This window comes from Odocoileus virginianus, chromosome 18, assembly GCF_023699985.2.
Source record: "Odocoileus virginianus isolate 20LAN1187 ecotype Illinois chromosome 18, Ovbor_1.2, whole genome shotgun sequence".
Taxonomy (NCBI): Eukaryota; Metazoa; Chordata; class Mammalia; order Artiodactyla; family Cervidae; genus Odocoileus; species Odocoileus virginianus.
In genome coordinates, this window is record NC_069691.1 from 20,189,934 (window position 1) to 20,212,973 (window position 23,040).

The 23,040-nt window shown below is 43.3% G+C and overlaps 1 long non-coding RNA gene across 5 annotated transcripts in view; it reads right to left on the reverse strand.

The window, feature by feature from the left end:
* The window catches only part of LOC139039421 (uncharacterized), a 244,864-nt gene that overhangs the window by 97,714 nt on the left and 124,110 nt on the right, over window positions 1–23,040 (reverse strand). For all 5 annotated transcript variants that reach the window (XR_011492685.1, XR_011492686.1, XR_011492682.1 and 2 more), the window contains exon 3: window positions 20,599–20,703. This is a non-coding gene — a long non-coding RNA (uncharacterized lncRNA). The remainder of the gene's footprint in view (window positions 1–20,598; window positions 20,704–23,040) is intronic.

A 23,040-nucleotide genomic window follows, 5' to 3' on the forward strand; every position in this document is an offset into this window, starting at 1 on the left:
AGACCACAAGGCTTCTCCGTCCATGTGATTTCCCAGGCAAGAATGCTGGAGTGGGCTGCCATTTCCTACTCCATGGGGTCTCCCCGACCCAAGGATCGAATCTGTGTTTCCTGCATTGGCAGGCAGATTCTTCACCAATGAGCCATCGAGGAGGCCCCCAATAATAGGTATACATTTAATAAATATTCTTTTGTGTGCACTCAATATTTAACAAAAATGACTCTTAAGAATTGGTTAGTAAGCCAAAGACCAAAAATATTTTATCCAAGGCTTGTTGGAAGAAGGAAGTGAAACAACATGCTGGTCATCAGGTCCTGGCACTCCTTCCTTCCAAACACGGCATGCTGTCTACTGGTCTCCAGTTCCTCCCCGGTCATTCAATCCAAACTCAGCCATCACTCAGAGCTACCAACTGTCCCAGGCCCAAGGAAAGTTTCAGGATGTTCCTCAGAAGCAGCAGGCAAGCTTCCCTTTCTATCTGCAGTTATAGCCCTCATTTTAGCATAGGCCTCCTCCAGGTGTGAATGACAAGCACATCACCCTGAGCAAGTCTGTGCACACACACTTCCAACTCTGCAGCTTGATTGGGTTACTATTACATCCAACCATTACTGAAAGCTACTATTACTGACTCTTGACTTTGATTTATTCGCCAATATTTGTACACATTTCATAATGATAATGAAGCACCACATTTAAAACAAAGCATCTCCCTGTCCTCCGGTCAGAATCTGCAATCTGAAAAAGCTCCTTGAAACATACATCTCTCCACGCTCCAACTACAACCATGTAGGAACCATCCCTTAAACCAAAACTGAAATTTAAAATGAGTGGTGCAGTTACTGTCAGTATAGCATTGAAGAAAAAATCAACCTAGCTCCAGGGATGTCTGACTCCTCACCTTAGTAGGTCATTAAAGATAAGAAAGAATTTACCTTCCCCAGGCAAGGGAAGGATAGGGAAGAAGAAAGTTTTGTTATATTTTTAGTATTGTGAATGTTTTTAGATAAATGTTTTCATTATCAATTACTACAATGAAGGTGGGCTCCTTCAGCAGTAACATCCCAACAGAAAAAAAATCGGACTGGAAAAAAAATTCTTTTATATATGACTTACCTTGAAAAGTCCATCACTCAATCCCCTATAAAAATATAGCCACTTATCTCAGCATATTGTGCTACTGAACTGGCCTCAACTGCATAGACTCTACAAGCTCCAGCCTGCACAGCAAAAAATGACAGCATTCCTGATCCACAACAAACATCCAAAACAATCTGGAAGGAAGTGAGAAGACAGACAAAAAGGGGTGAAAACACATACCAGAGTTTTGAGACCAGACAATTAAAGTACTGGCTTTGATTTTTACAAGTGGTCTTACTTTGGCCAAGTTATGAATCTCACTGAGACTCCCTTTTCTCCTATGTTAAACACGGTTAGTAACTCCCACCTTTTAAGGTTTGCTGTAGGGATTAATATGAAGTATATACAAAGTACTTGGCACATAATTGGTTTTACTGATATTATTGCTATCGTTACTACAGTTTCTTTGTTATATGGTTTGCTTTTAGGATATTTAGGACCAATAAAAGTAGAGCATCATGAATGAACTTGCTTATCCTAAACATCAACATGAACAAAATGAAAACTGTCTCCAATAATTCTTAGAATTATATATATATACACACACACGGGGATATGTGTGTGTATATTATATATATGTGTGTGTACATATATATATACACACATATATATTCATAAAAAAACTGAAGATAAAGTCTTTCACCCACATAAACTAGGATATAAGCTTTCATTCTAGGTAACCCCAAAAAAGTTGTGGTGATTTATATGAAGGGTAGAAGGGTATTAAGACAGTAGACAAATAGAATTAACAGAAACTTTTCTTCTAAGATTTAAATCAACAAAACCACCACTCATGGGCACAAAAGGACAAGCCAATATTTGGACCTGCATGCTGAGAGGAAGAGGTGGATGTTATGGACTGGATCTCTGGCCCCACACACTGCGAAACTGAGGCCTAAAGCTCATTCTGATGGTTGAAACCTTAGGATTCTGTATTTCTGCCATATCTTTTAGTCTTAGCATCTTTTAGCACTAGCTTTGAGCAAGGCATTTCACATGGCTCAAACCCTCACAATAAATATATGAATAGATAGCATTATCGTGCCCACTTGTGAGAGGACTAAACTGAAAATCAGAGACATTGAATGAGCCCAATTTCACCTAGCAGTAAGCAGGGGAAATAGGAGTTGAACCTGGGCATTTCTGCCTTCCAAGCTCATGTTTCATAAAATCACACACTGATTACTTAAGTTCAATTTTATAAATCTGACATTTTAACCCAGCCAACACCAAGAGGTAATGAACGACAAGGAAACAAAGTAGTTTTTTTTTTTTTTTCCAGGAAAATTTATAACAGTTTTTACTTTTACTTTGATAGCAGGAAAAATTTTCCAAAAAGTAGGAAATATTGGAGGTCACACATTCATGCGTGTGTGCGTGTGTTTTAATTGCAATATCATACTGTGCTGACACAGATTCGGTGCCATTATTCTAAGAGAACATGCTGTTAGTAATGGGCTCACAGTGCTCACTTGTATTAACTCTAGAGCTGTGGCTGTATTCCACACGGTCTCCTAGGGCCTGGGTAATTAGGAGCATTACCAATTTAAAATGTCACCCAGTCTCTGGAATTTGCCGTTAGGCTGCCTATCTTTTTTGAAATACCGCTATTTATTTCTCCCCATCCTCCCTAGGAGCATCATCTTCACATGGTCCTGGTTTATTGCAAGAACACTCACGACTGCTGGCTAAAGAACAGAGGCTCTGTAGGTTGGACAGTGCAACCCAAGCCCCCCTCAAAAGACGCACCACACCCAGAAGAACTTTTCCAGAATCTTCTTCAATTAAAAATAGAACATCTTCAATTCTATGTTCAGTCCAAAATAGGGATACAAAATTAAGACACGATAGAAACTGCACCTGTTTGCTCTGGTGACAGGTGCCCCAGAAATGTGTGAAGGGAACATTTTATTAGGGTTTCACAAGGCACATCTTAGAGGAGTGTATTTCAGTTCTCTTGATTCCGCAGACTAAAAAACAAAGACATGTTTAACCACTAGAAGAGAGACAGTGAAGAGAGGGAATGAGGAGAGAGAGAAAAGAGGTGAGAGGGAGCCTGATGTGGTTCAACTTTTTGCCAAATTAGGACTTTAAGTAGGAAGACGCTTTGACAGACCCAGACCCTATCTAGAGAAGAGCTGAAAACGATTCCCAAATACCTTATTTCAATAACTAATTTCAAGTCAAAACAACTTTATTCATTTGGGTGATTTCAAAACAGAGCAGAGCCCTTGAAAAAGAATCTGATCGTTTTCTAGCATTATCCAGATAATGCCATCTGTTTCCCGCTTGTGTGTATATTTAAAAAGTTAACAAGTGAATTTTCAGTCTGGGGCTTGCAGAAGAGGGAGCGGAGAGGGAGGGACATTCTGCCTTGTCTACATAGAGCCATGAAATGCTGGAAACAAAGCTGAGGGAGGCTGAGAATACATTCTCTGGTGAAAAATGAAAGAGTCAAAGCAAATGCTCAGCCTCGAATGGAAACATACTCCCTTGGCCCTTTCCAATGGGGGTTTCCCAGACTAGGAGGAGAGAGGGCATTAACGCAGATAATTCTTTTACACCTTCTTATCTGGCACCTCAGGAAGCCTTGGAGCTGCCACTAATCACATTTTCTTGTCCTCACAGAAGATTATATTGAGTCCGTTTTTTATTCTACCATTGGGAGGCCATCACAGAACTGGGTATGCTTGAGGACCTTACACTTCCTGATCCTAGAGAAACCTCTCTCCCCTCAGACAGAGGCAAAAGAGAGTCACAAAATCCCCTTTAACGGGTAAAGCAGTGTGTAGTTTCCAAAGGATGTTCCCTTGGCACTCTCTCTGTGGTCCTCATGCCTCCCTGGGATACAGGGTACGCGGTCAGGGCCCCACTGTACTGAGAAGGAAACAGGCTTGGAGAGACGGTGTTCAGCCCAAGGTGACGCAGCTGGTGAGGGGCAGGGCTGGATGAGAATGCAGTGCTCAGCGATCGGCGGCATCACGGCCATCCTTCTGCACAGGGACTATGAAGACATGCAAGTCTGACCACACCACACTCCAACTGAACATTCCCGATGGCTCCATGGTATTGGACTCTGGTTGGGATCAGCCAAGAGAAAGGACGACAGTAGGTCAGAGGCAGTGAGGACAGCAAGCTCAGGGAACCTATTCTGACTTCCTCCCTCCTGGGTCTCCAGGGATTGGCTGAGTCTCCTCCACCAAAGCCACAGCTCTGCTGGGCTTCCATTTCTTCCAGCTCTGACTATTGTCTCAGGTTCCCAGCAACCACTCCTTCCTCTCTCCTCCTTCAGGCCTAGGGGCGCTAACAGGTCCCCACTCTCGCTAGTGCTAGGGAATTTCACCATCTCATGCTGGCTCCCTATATTCTGCCCACAGCACTGTAAACGGTCCTGTCCTTCAACTCTCCTAAAACACCTTGTCGGGTATGCTGTGTCTCTCCTGCAGGAACCCTGGCTATTACACCAACTCTTCCTTCTGTGCCCCAGCAGGGAATATTTCCTTAACCTTCGCTCCCCTCCCAGGCTAAGCCAAGTGCTCCAGCTCTATACTTTTTATCATCACCTACTCAAGCCCTCCCTCTGCAACATTCACCACAGTTATACTTTTTCATTCGAGGAGGAACTATCTGATTAATTTCTGCTCCTTGTCCTGGATCCTAAGCTTCATTAAAGGAGAGACTTCTATCTGTTTTTTCAGGACACTCACTAAATCTTTGTTAAACAAACTGAGCAAATAGCAATGGGTCTCACTACCACAGAGAAGGAACATATTCACGATCCAAAAGACACAGTGCAAATCTGTTACCTCCGTGAGAAAGCATCTTCTACCGGCATAACACATTCACTTCAACCTTGGGATCTTAATAAGCATCCTTCAAAGGAAGACTTTCCTTTGATGGTGCCATACCATCATCACATTACAATCTAGTTAGCTCCGGTTTACCATGTTCCTCTAGAGACAGAATTCATCCTCAGCTCCCCCTGGATACACAGGCAGTTAACTAGAGAACTGGATAATTTGGGGCTCATGTGCGGCAGCAGCAGAAAACGGTATGAAATCCTTGCCAGGACTAATGGGGAAAAGTCAACAATCGGTCCATGTAACAACGGTCCAAAGTTCTGTGAATTTATTTGTAAATAAAGTTTAAAAAAAATTTAAAAGATAAGGTCATTTCACATGTACAGATTATTTTAATTACATGCTCTTATGGTTTCCTGGGCAAAGAAATTTTGCAAAATGTTTGGACAGGCCTAAAAAAGCTCCAAGAGGGTTCAGAGATATTTATCAGGATTTACTAGGTTAAAATTAACAAAGAACACACAGGTCCTAATGAAAACATGAAACACAACTACCCCGGAATAATAAAGCAAAAATAAACACAGACCATTATTTTTATATTTACTTTGTACTATGCTTATTTAGTACCTGTACTTTATTTATTCATGGTGATGACCATCAAATGTGGGCACCTTATTTTCTCCATAGTACAAATAAAGAGACTGAAAATTAGACAGAATTGAAGTCATACACTTAATAAATGGCAGAGATGAGATAAAAACAAATGTACCTAACTGAAACATCATGCTATCAGCCACTTCCCCCAGTTTTGATTCAAAGCTTTTTCTGTGTGCTGCTCAGGCTACAGTAATATTGGTCACATTTAGTCTTCTTTTCACGCCACCAGTTTTACAACTATCTTCAAAGATTGAGGTCTTGACTCTCCTACAATCAGTTCTTCAATTCATGCCAGTTGTTATGTATGCACTGTTTCTTTATTTGCTTGAGGGTAACAATGGCTGCCCTGAACTGCAAATCCTAACTGTCATTTTTGTATGCCTCATACCCCTAAATTGTGCCCTACCACTTGGCACTTTCATGGCCATTGCTGCTTCTTCCAGGCATTATTTTGTTACATCCACAGATACCACCATTGAACAATCCCAAGTTATAAGAACCCCATGATTTTGCAATGTCATGTACTTTATCAACATAGCTATCTGGGTTATGATGGGCTCATAGCCCATATTTATGGGCTCCCTACCCCACAGACTGCATCCAACTCTTCCAACAACCAAATTGCTAACTAATAGGTTGACTGAACAGCTTCTAGGTAGGAAGAGAATGATTGAACTACACAGCCTTCTGCAGGCCACTACATCTCTCACTCTGGCTTTTATCAGAGAAGAAAAATTCCAAATCACCTCAAGAGCTACAGAAGACATCCCTTTGTGGCCTCCACAGCTAGGTTTAAATCCTGTTCAGATAACTGGCACTTTCACTATGGCCAGAAGAGTTCTTCAGTGACAGCTCCTCATAAGACAGAACTCTACAACTGTTGTGCAATTAAACTGGCTTTCCACAAAAAGGTTGCCTGTATTGAAATAATGAATATTTAATACTTATGAGCACCCTTGTTTCATCCCACCTTATTTCTTCTGGCAGAGGACAGATAAATTCATCACCCATCTTTTCACCACCCTTTTACCAGTTCTCCAACTACTTTTCTCTATTGTTATGGAAAATACAGAGATGCTGATCACTCTCAGCTTCTCTCCCCGTGATTATCCCCTTCACATGCTGCCAACAGACTCAGACAAGCTCACTCAGCTCTAAACCCTTTGGCACGCAGTCATTCATCAGACATCAAAAGTGACTCCTACTACCCGTTGTGCCAAATACTGCTAGATGCTGGAAATGCAGAGATGAAAATAACCTGTCTAGTAGGGAGAAGTACAATAGTGTGTTCTAGTAGCAGTGATAGTTTTCTATAACAGGCACAATGAAAGCATGAAAGAGGAATGGTCTGCTCTACTAAGGAGTCTGGAAAGACTTCATTGAGATGACCTGAAGAGTGAAACTCGACAGATAAGTTGATGTGTGTCATGGGAACGGAGGGAGTGGCAGGAGTTTCAAGCTGAAAGCATATGAAGGCACCAATGAATGACAGAGCCAGTCAAGTTTGCTGTTCAGTCACTCAGTCATGTCCAGCTCTTTGCAACCCCAGGGACTGCAGCATGCCAGGCTTCCCTGTCATGTCCAGGAGGCAGCAAATTTTCTCAGGAGTATGATGTGTGTGGTAGAGACAGAAGTTGGGCGAATGGTTGATAACAGCGCAACAGCAAAGGGTGATGCTTGATTGTAAATGGTCTTGTACATGACACTAAGAACTTGGACTTAATCCTTAAGCAAAGAAGGACCATAAAAATGTTTTCAGTGGAAGAATTATTTCATAGTTGGATTTCAGCAACTTCAGTGTGGCATAGATTGGAGGGCAAGATATCAGAGGTAGCAAAGCAAACACTGGAAGTTCCTAATCACCATCAGTCCCTTCTTCCTTCTTATCAGAATCTCACTCTATGATGTATGCCCCTCTGTGTGATTAGCCATCCCCAGTCCCAGCCTGGGAAACTCAACATTCAAAAAACTAAGATCATGGCATCTGGTCCCATAACTTCATAGCATAGAGATGGGGAAACAATGGAAACAGTGAAAGACTTTATTTTCTTGGGCTCCAAAATCACTGCGAATGGTGACTGCAGCCATGAAATTAAAAGATGTTTGCTCCTTGGAAGGAAAGCTATGACCAACCTAGACAGCATATGAAAAAGCAGAGACAATACTTTGCCGACAAAGGTCCATCTAGTCAAAGCTGTGGTTTTCAAAGTAGTCATGTATGGATGTCAGAGTTGGACTATAAAGAAGGCTGAGCACCTAAGAATTGATGCTTTTGAACCATGGTGTTGGAGAAGACTCTTGAGAGTCCCCTAAACAGAAAGACCACACCAGTCAATCCTAAAGGAAATCAACCCTGAATATTCATTGGAAGGACTGATACTAAAGTTGAAGCTCTAATACTTTGGCCACCTGATGCAAAGAGCTGACTCACTGGAAAAGACCCTGATGCTGGGCAAGACTGAAGGCAAAAGAAGAAGAGGGTGGCAGAGGATGAGATGGTTGGATAGTATCACTGACTCAATGGACATGAGTTTGAGCAAGCTCTGGGAGATAGTGAAGGATAGGGAAGAATGGTGTGCCACAGTCCATGGGGTCACAAAGAGTCGGACACAACTGAGCAACTGAACAACATCAACAAGTCCCAAACAAAGGAGCCGGACTGGTTCAGGGCAATCATAAGTGGTTCTTTGTCTCTTGCCAGTGATGGCTTTTGTACATGGTGTGTGTAATACAATATTGCTAATAATACCAGAGGGGAACTCTGTTGGGAGCTACTGGGAAATTTTATGCCTTTTAAGACAGACACACAAGAAAGATGTTACTTCCTTCTTGGAAATGATTAAATTTAAATGTGATGCTCAGAAGAACTGGATTAAAACACCTCAGAATCTCACTACCTCCAGCATTTCAGCCAATTTGAACAGGATTTCCTCCTATTTGAGGCCAAAGTTATCTTAACTGGTACAAGTAGGGAAACTAATTGGAAAACATTTCCAATACTCTAGAAAAGACACAGTAAGATTGAGAACTAAGAATCAGCTGTGGGACAAAGGGAAAGAGAAGCATCGCAAAAATGCTGGGTTCATAGACACTAAAGAATTTGGAAACTGGAAAGTATAAGAAAAGGCCAAGATTGACTCTGGGTTCCTGGCTGATGTTTATAACATCTTCAGTTTCTGCAGCTAGAATGGGGTGCCTGCCTGCCTTGCTGACCAGCCACAGTGGCCGGAGAAACTGCTTGTGCTGGTCTTTGAAGGTGGAGCTGTTTCACTGCTGCTGCTCCAGCCACCGCTGCTCACAGAACGCGCAGCAGAGTGTCCGCTGTCCCTCACATTGCGCATGGGCACAACTGAACGATGCCCACCTCACTCGGGCCACATCCACCTCCTCCCCTGCCTCCTCCCACTGCTGAGTCACTACAGCCCCCATCTGGCATGCATGCAGATGCTCCTTGGAGATAAGGGAGGTAACCAGGGGGAGATGGCAGCCAGTGGAGAAACCATTCTCCTCTCCCACCCATGAACTACCTGAAGACAAAGTGGCTTCGTATGATCTCTCTGAAGATGTCTTATGACACAGAGCATGCAGTTTTTCATCAAGCATTGGTCAGCTCAGTAACACTCCTCCCCAATACACCTCCCCTCCCTCCTTCCCTGCCTTGCTCCTGCTCTGGGGAGACTGCCCTCTCTAAGACAGTCCGAGCACAGAAGCCTTTCCTGCATGATCTGTGATATGGGGATCTGAGGCTAAGAAAACAGTGGTCCTTAAACAAAATAAAACGTCTGTTGACATTTTTCTTCAATTCTGTCTTTTCTGGATTTTTGTACTTCTACATTCTAAACCTAAGCTACTACTCTGCAGTGGAGTGGCTGTGTCAACAACTCAGATTTAGGGAATTAAGCAAAAAGAAGATACAGGCAGACGCTCTAGGTTCACTGATGCCCAAGTCCTAGTTCAGGGCTGGGGAAGACCAGGTTCTAGTACAGGACTTTGTTTTCTCAAATCTAACTGCTTTTACTGACTTGATTCTATTTACATTCTCATCTTGCAAAGCAGATATTAACACAAAGACATCTACGTTAGAAGTTCCTGCTGTACTGAGCCTCTAACAAGGTCAGTAACAAATAACAAAGTCAGCAGTTGCTCCAAATTAGTCTTTCATGCCATTGTCTTATACGGAAAGTGAAAGGTTTAGAAATTCAACCCTAGGATGTTTCTAAAGTGCACTGCCTTTTGTGGGAAGGGACTCCACCAGGCAGAAGTTCATAGGAAGCTAACCAATAAAACCATATCAGTGAAAACAAAGTTCTTTTTTTTTTCTAGCTCCCCTCCCATGCATGGCTGAGGCACTGAGAATTTCACCTTAGGCAATCTGTGCCTTCTTTAATGATTTTGCAAAAGTGGCATCTGGTATGATAGTTATTAGCGCCACTTACCAGATATTTCTGGTTCTCCTTATGGCACATGGCAGAACTGCACCCTTTGCCCTTTGGAAATCAGGAATGACCATGAGCCTGGTGGACTACAGTCTGTGGGCTGCAAAGAGTTGGACACAAGTGAGCACACACATGACTCGCTTTGGCCCATGTAACGTGCCAGGGGTTAAGATGGGTCACTGCTGGGAGGAAGACTGAAGAAAGAGGCGTGCGCTTTGCCACATGCTCCTTCTCTTGACAACAGGAATGTCACACATGGAGGCGGCTTCCTCAGCCTGGGTCTCAGGGTGAGAATGAGACAAAATACAGCCCTCAGCTAGCCCGCAGTGGATTAAACAAGCAATATATACAGTTCTACTGATTTAAACCATGGAGGTCTGAGGGCTGACTGTTAGAGCAGCATAACCTAGTTCACCCCAACAAGCCCAGCTAAACCATACCCCTGCAGTGCTGATGATTTCTGACTCAGATTCCCCAGTGTGTTCACAGAACTCGGATGCTGTGCCGCGACTCTGGTGCTGCAGTTCACTAAATTCTTACAGTCATCACATGTTAAGTGTTCTTAACTCATTTTAAAATTGACTTCCAAAAGATTAAGGTCAAATGTCAGCATCTTGAAAGATACAGAGGCTGGCCTGGAGCACAGTTATCTTGACTAGAAAATCCATCGAGTACATTACAGCCCCTAGCTCCCTCTTTTCCAAATGCCCTGAAAAACAGTCTGTGATTGTTGTTTATTCGGTCTTCTTGGCTTGCCTTGAAAGCTGCACTTTGCTTTCATACCAAATGAAAGCACTTTTCTGTGCTGGTTCTGGCATCTTTCTGCAGTGCCCTCACAGGAGCAGATTCTATCCAAGCTCAGGAGAATCCTGGCACAGACACACCATCTGCTTCACTCACTCGCATTCAGGAAATCTCCGTGGGGGCCCCCTCAGGACTTCAGGGGCCAAAGAGCTCCGTTAAAACCCAGATCCATTCTCTACCTCTACCTCCTCACCTGAACTACAGACAATTAACCTCAGGGATGAGTTTCTGTGGCGTACGCTCTAACATGAACCTTGGCCTCTGCACCAGGCTGAAGCAGTGGCCTCCAAAATTGATGTCTACCCAGAATCCGTGAATGTGACTGTATTTGGAAAGATGGTTTTTACAGATATATCAAATTAACTGGACTACGGAGAGCCCTAAATCCAACATGCCTGGTGCCATCACAAGGAGAGGAGGGCTTACACAGAGACATAAGACACACAGGGGGAGCGCCACCCAGCGGAGATGAGACTGCAGTGACGCATTTTAAGGAACACAGGACCACCAGCAGCCTCAAGAAGCTAGGGGAAGGCGAGGAAGGACCTTCCCCCAGAGCGTTCAGAGGGAGCACGGGCTTGCTGACACCCTGATTGTAGACTTCTGACATCTGGAACTGGGAGAGAATACACTTCTATTGTTCTAAGCTACCTTGTTCGCGGTAATTTGTTATGACAGCCCCAGGAAAGTAAAACAGCCTCCAAACTCCAAGTCAGAGGGAAATACAATACATATGCAAAACAGACACACAAGATATACACAAATAACATACACAAAACAGATACATATACATGTGTACATGTATCACAGAGACTCTTTTTCACAATCACATCCTATCCTCATACACATTCCAAAGATCACATAAATAAAATATCAGTCTGATTACCAACCCAGAACATACGAAGAATGCCTTTACATTGCTCCTAAAGTCACTGTGCAGTCCTAGCAGACCTGAGTTCGCACATCGCTCTTCCACTCAGGAGCAATGCACCTTAAAGCAAGTGAGTTAAATCTATGGATCTCTGGTCCCTTTATCTAGATCACAAGCTGAATAACATATCTTGAGTTTGCCAGGTGGTATGGCTGGCGTTTACCATTCTTTGGTGCCTCTCTGAACTCTCATCTGAAACTTCTTCCTTTGCTTGGGGAATGTCCCACTTTGGAGGCATACACCTCCAACCTGGGAAGCTGCAGGGGTCTCGTGTTCTTTCCCAGTATCCCTGAGGCATGACTGAGGCACTACAGGTAATATGCACTTTGCACGTGAAACTGACAGTGCACAGACAGACAGCACAGAATCCATGCTGGTGAGGTCAAGGCCATCTCCAGGTTCCACCAGCGCAACAGAGAAAGGTTCTAAGGACATCACTCAAGGGTAGTATCAGGTGAAGCTATGTATGCTGGGGTGTCTATGTCTGGTTACCCTGATGTCGCCCAGAGATCAGTTCTGTAGCATGATTTTGGAAATTATTTTTGGTCCTGTAGCCTCCATGCCTAGTTCTCTGATGATCTGCATACATTTAGGAAATTATTTTTTCTTTTTTTGTTCTTTATTTTCTTAAGTTTGCATATCTGGTTTCTGATGCTGGCAGCTAAGAACCCTGACTAACATACAAGGATTATAATGAGAGAAGATACGCAAAGCACCTAGCAGGAGTCACTTCCTTTCTTTCCACTTTCCTACACAGCTCTAAATGAGGATTCTTCTGTCAATGGTTAACAATACTCAGGGGTGAGAAGTGGAGGATTTGAAGAATGCATAAAGAAAACGTGGTATACACACACAATGGAATATTATGTTGTCTTAAAAAAGGAGATCTTGCCATGTGTGGCATGGGGCTTCCCAGGTGGCTTGGTGGTAAAGACTCCGCCTGCCTATGCAGGAGACATGGGTTCGATCCCCGGATTGGGAAGAACCCCTGGAGAAGGGAATGTAACCCCCTCCAGTATCCTTGCTGGGAAAATCTTATGGACATAAGTGCCGGGGGGACTACGGTCCATGAGGTCGCAGACAGTAGGACAGGACTGGGCATGCATACCATGTGCGACAACATGGATGAACCTGGAGGACAATATGTTAAGTGGAATAAGTCAGACGGAGAGGGATGAATACTGCGTGATTTCGCGTATATGAAGTAGTTAAAAGAGTCAGACTCTTAGAAGCAGAGTAGAATGGTGGTTGTTGCCAGTGGCTGGAAAAGAGATGAAAATAGGAAAGTATTAGTCAAAAGGTACAAAGTTTGGGTTATGGAGGATGAATCATTCTTACTTCCTAAACCTCTGTTGGTGCCTAGAGTTACCAATACCATAGTTGTTACTTTAAAAGTTGCTAAGAGAGTGGATCTTATATTAAGTGTTCTCATCAGAAAATAATAATAATAGTTACTATCATAAATAAAGAAACCAAGAGAAAACTTTTGGAAATGATGGATATGGTTATGGCCAAGATTGTGGTGCTAGTTTCATGGGTGTATTATGCGTGCATGTGTGCATGCTCAGTCGTGTCCAACTCTGAAACCCCTTCGACTGTAGCCCACCAGGCTTCTCTGTCCCTGGGAATCTCCAGGCAAGAATAGTGGAGGGGGTTGCCATGCCCTCCTCCAGAGGATCTTTCCAAATCATGGATCGAACCCAAGTCTCCTGCATCTCCCGCATTGGCACGCAGATTCTTTACCACTGAGCCACATGGGAAGCCCCTCATGGGTGTATACGTATCTCCAAACTCATCAAGTTGTATACATTAAATATGTACAGCTTTCTGTCTGTGCTTCATACCTCATTAAACAGTTTAACATTTTTTTTTTTCAGGAAGTGAGACCTGTTTTAACAGGTGTCAACATGACTATCTGGCAGGCATGTGCTGAGGCCTTTACTCCCTCTGTGATGAAGGCTGGCCCTCATTCATGCACCAGGCTGAACAAATAAAGCAGCAGCAGTGCTTTAAAGTCAGAGAATTTCAGAGCAGGATCAGGTCCAAATATTCAACCAGACTGATGATAAGTTCACACCAAAGAAAACTCACACTGGACAAGCCAGAAGCTCAGGCTCTGCGAATCTGCACATCATCTGACAATCCGAACAGGTGGCTTTGCATGTTTGTTGTAGTTATTTATGTTTTCTTTTAAGCCTTTAAATCCCTGAATCCCTTCCATCTAAGTCTACCTTACTTGTGGGTGCACGAAGCAGCTGGGGATTCTCTCCTCTACTGAAAATGATGAGTTTTTTTTCTTTAAATAATAAGCTTCCGGCTCCTGCTTTTACTCTCACAAGCTTCCAGCAACTGGTGCCCTGACAAATGAAGTGTCAAAACATTTCCAAATTAAAACCCTACGGCTCATACAGCCCCACACCTTCAGCAAGATGGACCTTCCTGCTTGTTCCGAGCGCATACTCAAAGACACTAAGAATAGCCAGATGGCAATTAACAGAAACTCTGAGGAGGGCAGTGGAGTGGGTTCCAGCAGGGTCAGTTTCCTGGACAGATTCCAAATGGAGTTCTCAGCCAGCAGTGCTCCTGCCAAGGAAGGATTTTCATTAAAACTGCATGGAGGAGGCAGGATGAAAAACCAAGATTTGAAAGATATAAAATTATTGCTGAGGTGGAAACTTCAGCACCATCCCCAAGATCACTAATAACAACAATACTTGCTACTAAGGACTGAGCTGATATTTGAGGCCATGTATTGAGCATTTCCTATGCAGTGTATCATCCTGATCTCACAAGGACTCTAGGAAGTAACTGCTGCTCTCACAGACAAGGAAATGGAAGCCCAGAGATGGTAGAAAACCTGTCAAGATCTCAAGGCAAACAGGATAAAAGTCTATGGCAGGTGCCTAGTAAGTGGCCAAGTTAGAGTTTGAACTCAGTTCTCTGGCTCCAAAACTCACGAATTTAACCATGGTACAATGCTGCATCATACTTGCATGGGGGTGTTTTAAATAACTACAATCATTCCATCCTTAAGCCCAGAGAAACAAAAGTCTCTCTTGGCAATTTCAGCCAACATTCCCATGAGCAACCTCCCTTCCAGAGGTTATGTGCACTAACTGGGCTCAACTTCTGGCCTTCTCATTTATTAGTTGTATAAATTCAGGTAAATTATCAACAGTCCCAAGTCTTAGCTCTCTCATCTCTAAAATGGCAAAAATACTAGCCTCTAATTAAGCTGTAATGATTTTAAAAAAAAATGCTGCAACTGAATTTTTGTGCCCTCCAAAATCCACAGGTTGATACCCCAATCCCCAAGGTGAAGGAATTTGAATACTTGGCCTTTGGGTGGTGATTAGGTCACAAGGGCGGAGTCGTCATGGTGGGATTAGTGTCCTTGTAAGAGGAAGCAGAGGATGGCTTGCTTCTTCTCCCTCTTATGTGAGGACATGGCAAGAAGGTTGCCATCCACAAGCCAGGAAAAGAACCCTCACCAGTCACCAGCTCTACAGGGACAATGATCTTGGACTACAAGAAATCAATGCTGTGTTAAGACATGCTGTCTAGAATATTTTGTTACAGCATTGTGAACTAAGACAGAAATAGTATATGAAAAGCTAGCTCTTGGTGTGGTGCCTCCATATACTAAGTTCTTCAATAAACAATAGCCACTGGGACTGAAAAGACTGATGGTGGGAAAGAATGAAGGTGGGAGGAGGTGACAGAGGATGAGATGGTTGGATGGTATCAGTGACTCACTGGATATGAGTTTTAGAAAAGTCTGGGAGATAGTGAAGGATAGGGAAGCCTAGTATGATGCAGTCCATGGAGCTGCAGAGTCGGACATGACTTAGTGATTGAAAACAACAACAACAAAAATTGATCATTCTAAACCCAAGCCCTTTTAGGTAATCAGTTTCAATAAGCAAGAAAACAAGAACTTAGAGAAAAAGTAGCATCCTCCATGGACTCAAGGGGGTTATTCTAATATGGTCTTCAGCATGATGAAGCAAACAAAAAAGGACTTTAAAACATTCTGGGGTTTGTCGTGGATTTGGTAGGTCTGGAGTTAGGGTGACCAACCATCCTGGTTTGTCTGGGACTGAGGGGATTCCTGGGACATTAAAACTGGGATAATTTGTTCTTTCAGTTTTCAGAGGGGAGGAGATACTTCAGGAGTGGACAGGACTGGGAAAAGAGAGCTCACCTCCCCTTCCTCTCTCTACCTCCTAACAGAAGTGACCTACCTGACTGGTGACGCTGGAAACCAGTCTGAGCTTGCAGAGCACTGTACTTGGAAGAGGCCAGCCTGTCTCCCTCTGCCCAAGCATGTGTTCTTGAGTCTCCCATGTGGAAGCTTGCTGGGCGGGCTCTGGACCTGTCTGGGTAGACCAGACGTTCAGAACACAAGTGAGTGGAAAAGTTTAGTTTGGGGGAAAATGGGTGGGAACTTTGGACACATGTCCAAGCTCCATACTGCAAATAGCATTGCCAACAATAAAGCTGATATTGTGATTTCTACCTGACATCTGTGTCTATTTCTAAACTGGTTCAGAATTCAGAGGGGGAGAGGGTATAATTAATTACCAAATATGTCATTAGTTATCACCTTCATAAACCCCAACATATGGATGCCTATTTTATTTCACTGTCAGAAAAACCCATCCCAGGCTGGCAAGAAGAAAGTATTTCATAGAATCCAATAAGGTTAGAGGAGGGAGTGACCTTAGAGATGACCTGGTCAATATCTTTGTTTTCATAGATGAAAAGAAATACAAATGAAACAGTAAAGTGACAAAATCCCTGTGAGATTCTGTGAAAAACTCATCAAGTGCAGATTATTAGTAGTTTGGGGAGTGGTCTTTAAAGTTACAATAAGAAATAAAAACAGATTATAGATAATATAGAAAATAGGCTATAGATTAAAGAAAATAGATTAGAGATTAAAACTAAGCAATTTCAGAAGGAGAGAAATTTCCCAAAATAAAAGCATTACTTCCAAGAAACCTCTTCAAACCATCGAGAAGCAACCAACAGTTGAGAGCTGAATTATATCAACTGTCAAGATAACGGTAAGACTTAGTTCAGTTAGACTGCTTATGCACAATTTTGAATATCAGGTAGGGTGTCAAAAGAAACAAGCTTTGTCCTTCTGTCCTCATTGTGCCTACCTATCACAAGCTGATCCTCTGCAGTAGGAATGTTTACTTCCTCACTGTTAACCGGGAATGCCCACTGGCAGAAGAAGGGTCCCGGAACCTCAACACGAGACCCTTTGATCATCCAAGGCCATTTCTGGTCATACCTTCTTCTCTTGCTCACCAGAGTACCTATGTTTGACTTTTTTAAAATGTCTAGTTTTGGGTAAGTCAGAGAAAGCCCACCTCACTCTGACTGTCGAGTAAACGCAGCTATAAAACCTGGACAGAATGCATGGAGCAGTTACTTGAAGCCTCTGAAAAGTCAACAGTAGTAAAGGGAGGCTGGGGAAGATGACCAGAATTTCAAATACTACTGAGCCATGTATCTCCTTACCCTCAACAGGAGCCTGAACTCAACACACCAGCTGAGGAGGCCAGGGTCCAGGCAAGAGAGCTCTAGCTGGGAGAAGGGAACCCCTAATGCCCAAAGGGAATGGGAAATCCTAGTTTTTCCCTTGCTCTTTTTTTTTTTTTTCTTTTCCTCTCCCCTCCCTTCCTTTCTTCTTCCCTTTCCTCCCTTCTTCTATGCTCCAGCCCACAAATCTTACGGAGTCATATCATCACATCAGCCCACACTATAAGAGAAGGGACACTTCCTCTGCCTTCAGTAGAGCCACAGATCCCAGAGGCAAGGACCAAGCCCCATTGCTTCCTCTCCGCTCCTGTCCTCGCTCTGCTCGGTGATACCTAGGCAAGGCCACGGATGTGCCTGGCAGAGTCAGCCTTTTGGCCAGAGACTAAAAAGTGGTCCCAAGGAACCAGAAAGTACCAGGGAGACATGGAGAGGAAGGAACTGGGCAAAGAAACCCCAACATTCACCCTCAAACTGTACATGCAAGGATCCCATCTTAATTAGCACATCAAAACTCTGAGAACTCTACCGAGGTGCCAGACTGACCACTGGGTGACAAGCACATGGGACAGAGCCAGATGGCACCGTGAAGGCTTTGAAAAGTGAAATGACGTGGAAACCAGAGCCCCCAGCAGATCAACTAGTGCTGTGAGCCTAACCAGGCTGAATGAATCCTCAATTGGAAATAACACTCTCTATAGGCTTTAAACAAGACCCAGGGTATCATAATATAATAACCAAGATGAATGTAAAACAACCCAAAATTCCCTGGCATAGGAAGACTGAGGGAAGTACCAATTCCCTGGGAACAGATAATTAACTGTAGTGAACACAGCAGTGACACAGATGTTAGAATTATCTGGCAAATCTTTCAAGTCACTATTATAAAAAAAGCTCCAAGCATCGATCATAAACACTACTGATTCAAGGGAAAAATAAATGGTCTCAGTCAAGAAATACATGACATAAAGAAGAGCCAAATGGAAATTTTAGAGCTGAAAAATACAATGACCAAAATTAAAAGTTCTCTGATGGGTTCAATAGCAGAATGGACATGACAGCAGAAAACAAATCATGAGGAAATCAACTTCAAGCTGGGCGCCTATGTGTCACTATTTTTTCATGTGTCTTTTCTCTGCTTTAATTAACTATTTCACCACCATAAACTACATCAGGATTTAGTAGCTTAAACTAGAACCAATATACTATTTCTCCCAGCTCTGTGGGAAGGCTGGGCAGTTTCTCTATGGATCTTGCCTGGATTCACTCCTGTTCCTGCATTCAACTGGAGAGGTGGTTGGACAGGAAGGTCCAGCCTGGCCTCACTCACCAGTCTGGCAGTTGGTACTGGCTACTGACTGGACTGCCTTACTTCTCCACCTGACCTCCCAATCTCTAGTAAGTTCAGTTCAGTTTAGTCTCTCAGTCATGTCCGACTCCCTGCAACCCTATGGAGCACAGCACGCTAGGCCTCCCTGTCCATCACCAACTCCTGGAGTCCACCCAAACCATGTCCATTGAGTCGGTGATGCCATCGAACCATCTCATCCTCTGTCATCCCCTTCTCCTCCTGCCCTCAATCTTTCCCAGCATCAGGGTCTCTTCCTATGAGTCAGCTCTTCGCATCAGGTGGCCAAAGTACTGGAGTTTCAGCTTCAACATCAGTCCTTCCAATGAACATCCAGGACTGATCTCCTTTAGGATGGACTGGTTGGATCTCCATGCAGTCTCTCAAGGGACTCTCAAGAGTCTTCTCCAACACCACAGTTCAAAAGCATCAATTCTTTGGCGCTCAGCTTTCTTTATCGTCCAACTCTCACATCCATACATGACCACTGCAAAAACCACAGCCTTGACTAGACAGACCTTTGTTGGCAAAGTAATGTCTCTGCTTTTTAATATGCTGTCTAGGTTGGTCATAACTTTCCTTCCAAGGAGTAAGCGTCTTTTAATTTCATGGCTGCAATGGCTAGACGGGACTTATTGTCATTATGGTGGTCTCTGTGCCAAGAGGGTGAATGAAGCCAGAAGCCTCATGAAGACGGAGACTCTGAAAGGCACGCAACATCATCTTTGTCATATTCTACTGACCGAAATATATCCCAAGGATTGTGCAGAGATGAAGGACAAAAAATAAAACTATCTCTTTATGAAAGGAGCAGCTGTACAACTTTGCAAACGTGTGTGAACACAGGGATGAGATCCTGATTTGACAATTCTACCACATTCCTCCAGTCAAATTAATGCTGAAAATCTCAAAGGCCACTGATCTACAGTGACTGTGGCAGGAGATGAAATTCTGAGGCTCAGAGAAATCTAATGCTTTGCCTAAGATCACAAAGCCAGTAAGTGGGAAAATATGAAACTAGATCCCAGGCCTGCTGATTCACTGACCCCTGATCTTGTTTTCTGAGATGAGCTATATAGTATTTGGAACACTTCGGCTGTTTAACAGGTCGGAAAACAATGGACAACACTTGTACCGTGTGTTAGCAATCATTCATCATTCAGATCCATTTTGTGAAGAAAATAAATGCAGGCACTTATGGAGTCTATGAAAAAAAAGTGAAGTAAAGTGACACAATAAGAGCTATTCATTATGTAGCAATAAAGCTCCTAACCTGTTCTGTGCATCAAAACACAGTGCATTCAGCCTCTCAAGTTCCTGGCACTCAAAGCTTAACTCCCTTTTGGGGTAAAATTCACATAACATACAATTAGCTATTAACCCTTTTAAAGCGTCCAACTCAGTGGCTTTTGGTACATGCACTATGATAGGCAACCATTACATCTAGCAAGACACCTTCAGCCCCTCCCAAAAGGCACTGTACCCACTAGCAGCCCCCCGGCCCCTGGGAATCACCAGGCTGCCTTCTCTCCATGGGCTTCTATTCTGGATACTTCCTATAAATGGAATCATATGAGCTTTGTAACTGGCTGCTTTCACTGAGCATGTTTCCATGGTTAATTCGCATTGCAGTGTGTATCAGCATTACACTCCTTTTTATGAATAATATAAATATAATCAATATTCACAATATTCCACTATATGGATACACCATGTTTTGGTCATCTATTCATCAGTTGATGGGCATTTGGAATTCTCCCACTTTCTGGCTAATATGAACAGTGCTATTATGAACATTCATATAGAGATGGTTATTTCAATACCTGCTTTTAATTCTTTCCATTAGGTATAGAGTTAAAACTGAATTTTGAGTCCAGTTTTTGATAAGGCTTCTTAAAATGGTTTGAGAAAATAAACTGCTGCTAGCATTACCTTATTTCTGAAGTGAGTGTGGTTCTAGAGGATGGCTCTGTGGTAAGTGGCTGTCATCACAAAATCTCACATCACGTTCTGCTGCTGGGAAAGGCAGCCATAAAACTGTAAGGAAAAGAGAAAGAGAGGGAGAGTAAACGTGCCACAAGGCAGGACCTTCACGAACACATACAGCCACCACCGTCAAGGCACGTCGAGGCTCTGAGGCTCTAACTCTCAGGAGAGCAGAGGCTCTGAGACAGCGGTGACCTGTCCACACCGGCCCTATGTATAAGGCCGGTAACTCTAAGGAGACGCCTGGACTTGACTGTTGCTCCATACTATGGATCACGTCTAGCTCTTGAACAACTGGTGTTGGGGGGTCCTTCCCAAAGCAGAGGCTGAAAGCACAGTGCAGTTCAGTCACTCAATTGTGCCCGACACTTTGCGATCCACGGACTGCAGCACGCCAGGCCTCCCTGTCCATGACCAACTCCCGGAGTTTATTCAAACTCATGTCCATTGAGTCAGTGATGCCATCCAACCATCTATCCTCTGTCGTCCCCTTCTCCTCCTGTCTTCAATCTTTCCCAGAATCAGGGTCTTTTTCAATGAGTTAGTTCATTGAATCAGGTGGCCAAAGCACTGGAGTTTCAGCTTCAGCAACAGTCCTTCCAATGAATATTCAGGACTGATTTCCTTTAGGATGGACTGGTTGGATCTCCTAGCTGTCCAAGGGACTCTTAACAGTATTCTCCAACACCACAGTTCAAAAGCATCAATTATTCAGCACTCAGCTTTCTTTGTAGTCCAACTCTCACATCCATACATGACAACTGGGAAAACCATAGCTTTGACTAGACAGACCTTTGTTGGCAAAGTAATGTCTCTACTTTTTAATATGCTGTCTAGGTTGGTCATAACTTTTCTTCCAAGGAGCAAATTCTTTTAATTTCATGGCTGCAGTCACCATCTATAGTCATTTTCAAGCCCCCCAAAATAAAGTCTGTCACTGTTTCCACTGTTTCCCCATCAATCTGCCATGAAGTGATGGGACCAGATGCCATGATTTTAGTTTTCTGAATGTTGAGCTTTAAGACAACTCTTTCACTCTCCTCTTTTACTTTCATCAAGAGGCTCTTTAGTTCTTCTTCGCTTTCTGCCGTAAGGGTGGTGTCATCTGCATGTCTGCATGCATGCATGCATGTCTGCATGTCTGAGGTTATTGATATTTCTCCTGGAAATCTTGATTCCAGCTTATGCTTCATCCAGCCAGCATTTCTCAGGATGTATTCTGTATACAAGTTAAAAAAACAGGGTGACAATATACAGCCTTGATGTACTCCTTTCCTGATTTGGAACCAGTCTGTTGTTCCATGCCCAGTTCTAACTGTTGCTTCTTGACCTGCATACAAATTTCTGAGGGGGCAGGTCAGGTGGTCTGGTATTCCCATCTCTTGAGGAATTTTCCAGTTTGCTGTGATCCACACAGTCAAAGGCTTTGGAACAGTCAATAAAGCAGAAGTAGATGCTTTTCTGGAACTCTCTTGCTTTTTCTATGATCCAGTAGATGTTGGCAATATGATCTCTGGTTCCTCTCTCTGTTCTAAATTCAACTTGAACACCTGGAAGTTCACGGTTCACATATTGCTGAAGCCTGGCTTGGAGAATTTTGAGCATTACTTTACTAGCGTGTGAGATGAATGCAATTGTGTGTGGTAGTTTGAGCATTCTTTGGCATTGCCTTTCTTTGGGACTGGAATGAAAACTGACCTTTTCCAGTCCTGTGGCCACTGCTGAGTTTTCCGAATTTGCTGGCATATTGAGTGCAGCACTTTCACAGCATCATCTTTTAGGATTTGAAATAGCTCAACTGGAATTCCATCATCTCCACTAGCTTTGTTTGTAGTGATGCTTCCTAAGGCCCACTTGACTTTGCATTTCGGGATGTCTGGCTCCAGGTGAGTGATCACACCATAGTGATCATCTGGGTCATGAAGATCTTTTCTGTACAGTTCTTCTGTGTATTCTTGCCACTTCTCAGTATCTTCTGGTTCTGTTAGGTCCCTACCATTTCTGTCCTTTATTGAGCCCATCTTTGCATGAAATGTTCCCTTCGTATATCTAATTTTCCTGAAGAGATCTCTAGTCTTTCCCATTCTATTTTCCTTTATTTCTCTGCATTGATCGCTGAGGAGGGTTTTCTCATCTCTCCTTGCTATTCTTTGAACTCTGCATTCAAATGGGCACATCTTTCCTTTTCTCCTTTTCCTTTTGCTTCTCTTCTTTTCACAGCTATTTGTAAGACCTCCTCAGACAGCCATTTTGCTTTTTTGCATTTCTTTTTCTTGGGGATGGTCGTGATCCCTGTCTCCTGTACAATGTCATGAACCTCCGCCCATGGTTCTTCAGGCACTCTGTCTAGGGATTAGATCAGATCTAATCCCTTGAATCTATTTCTCA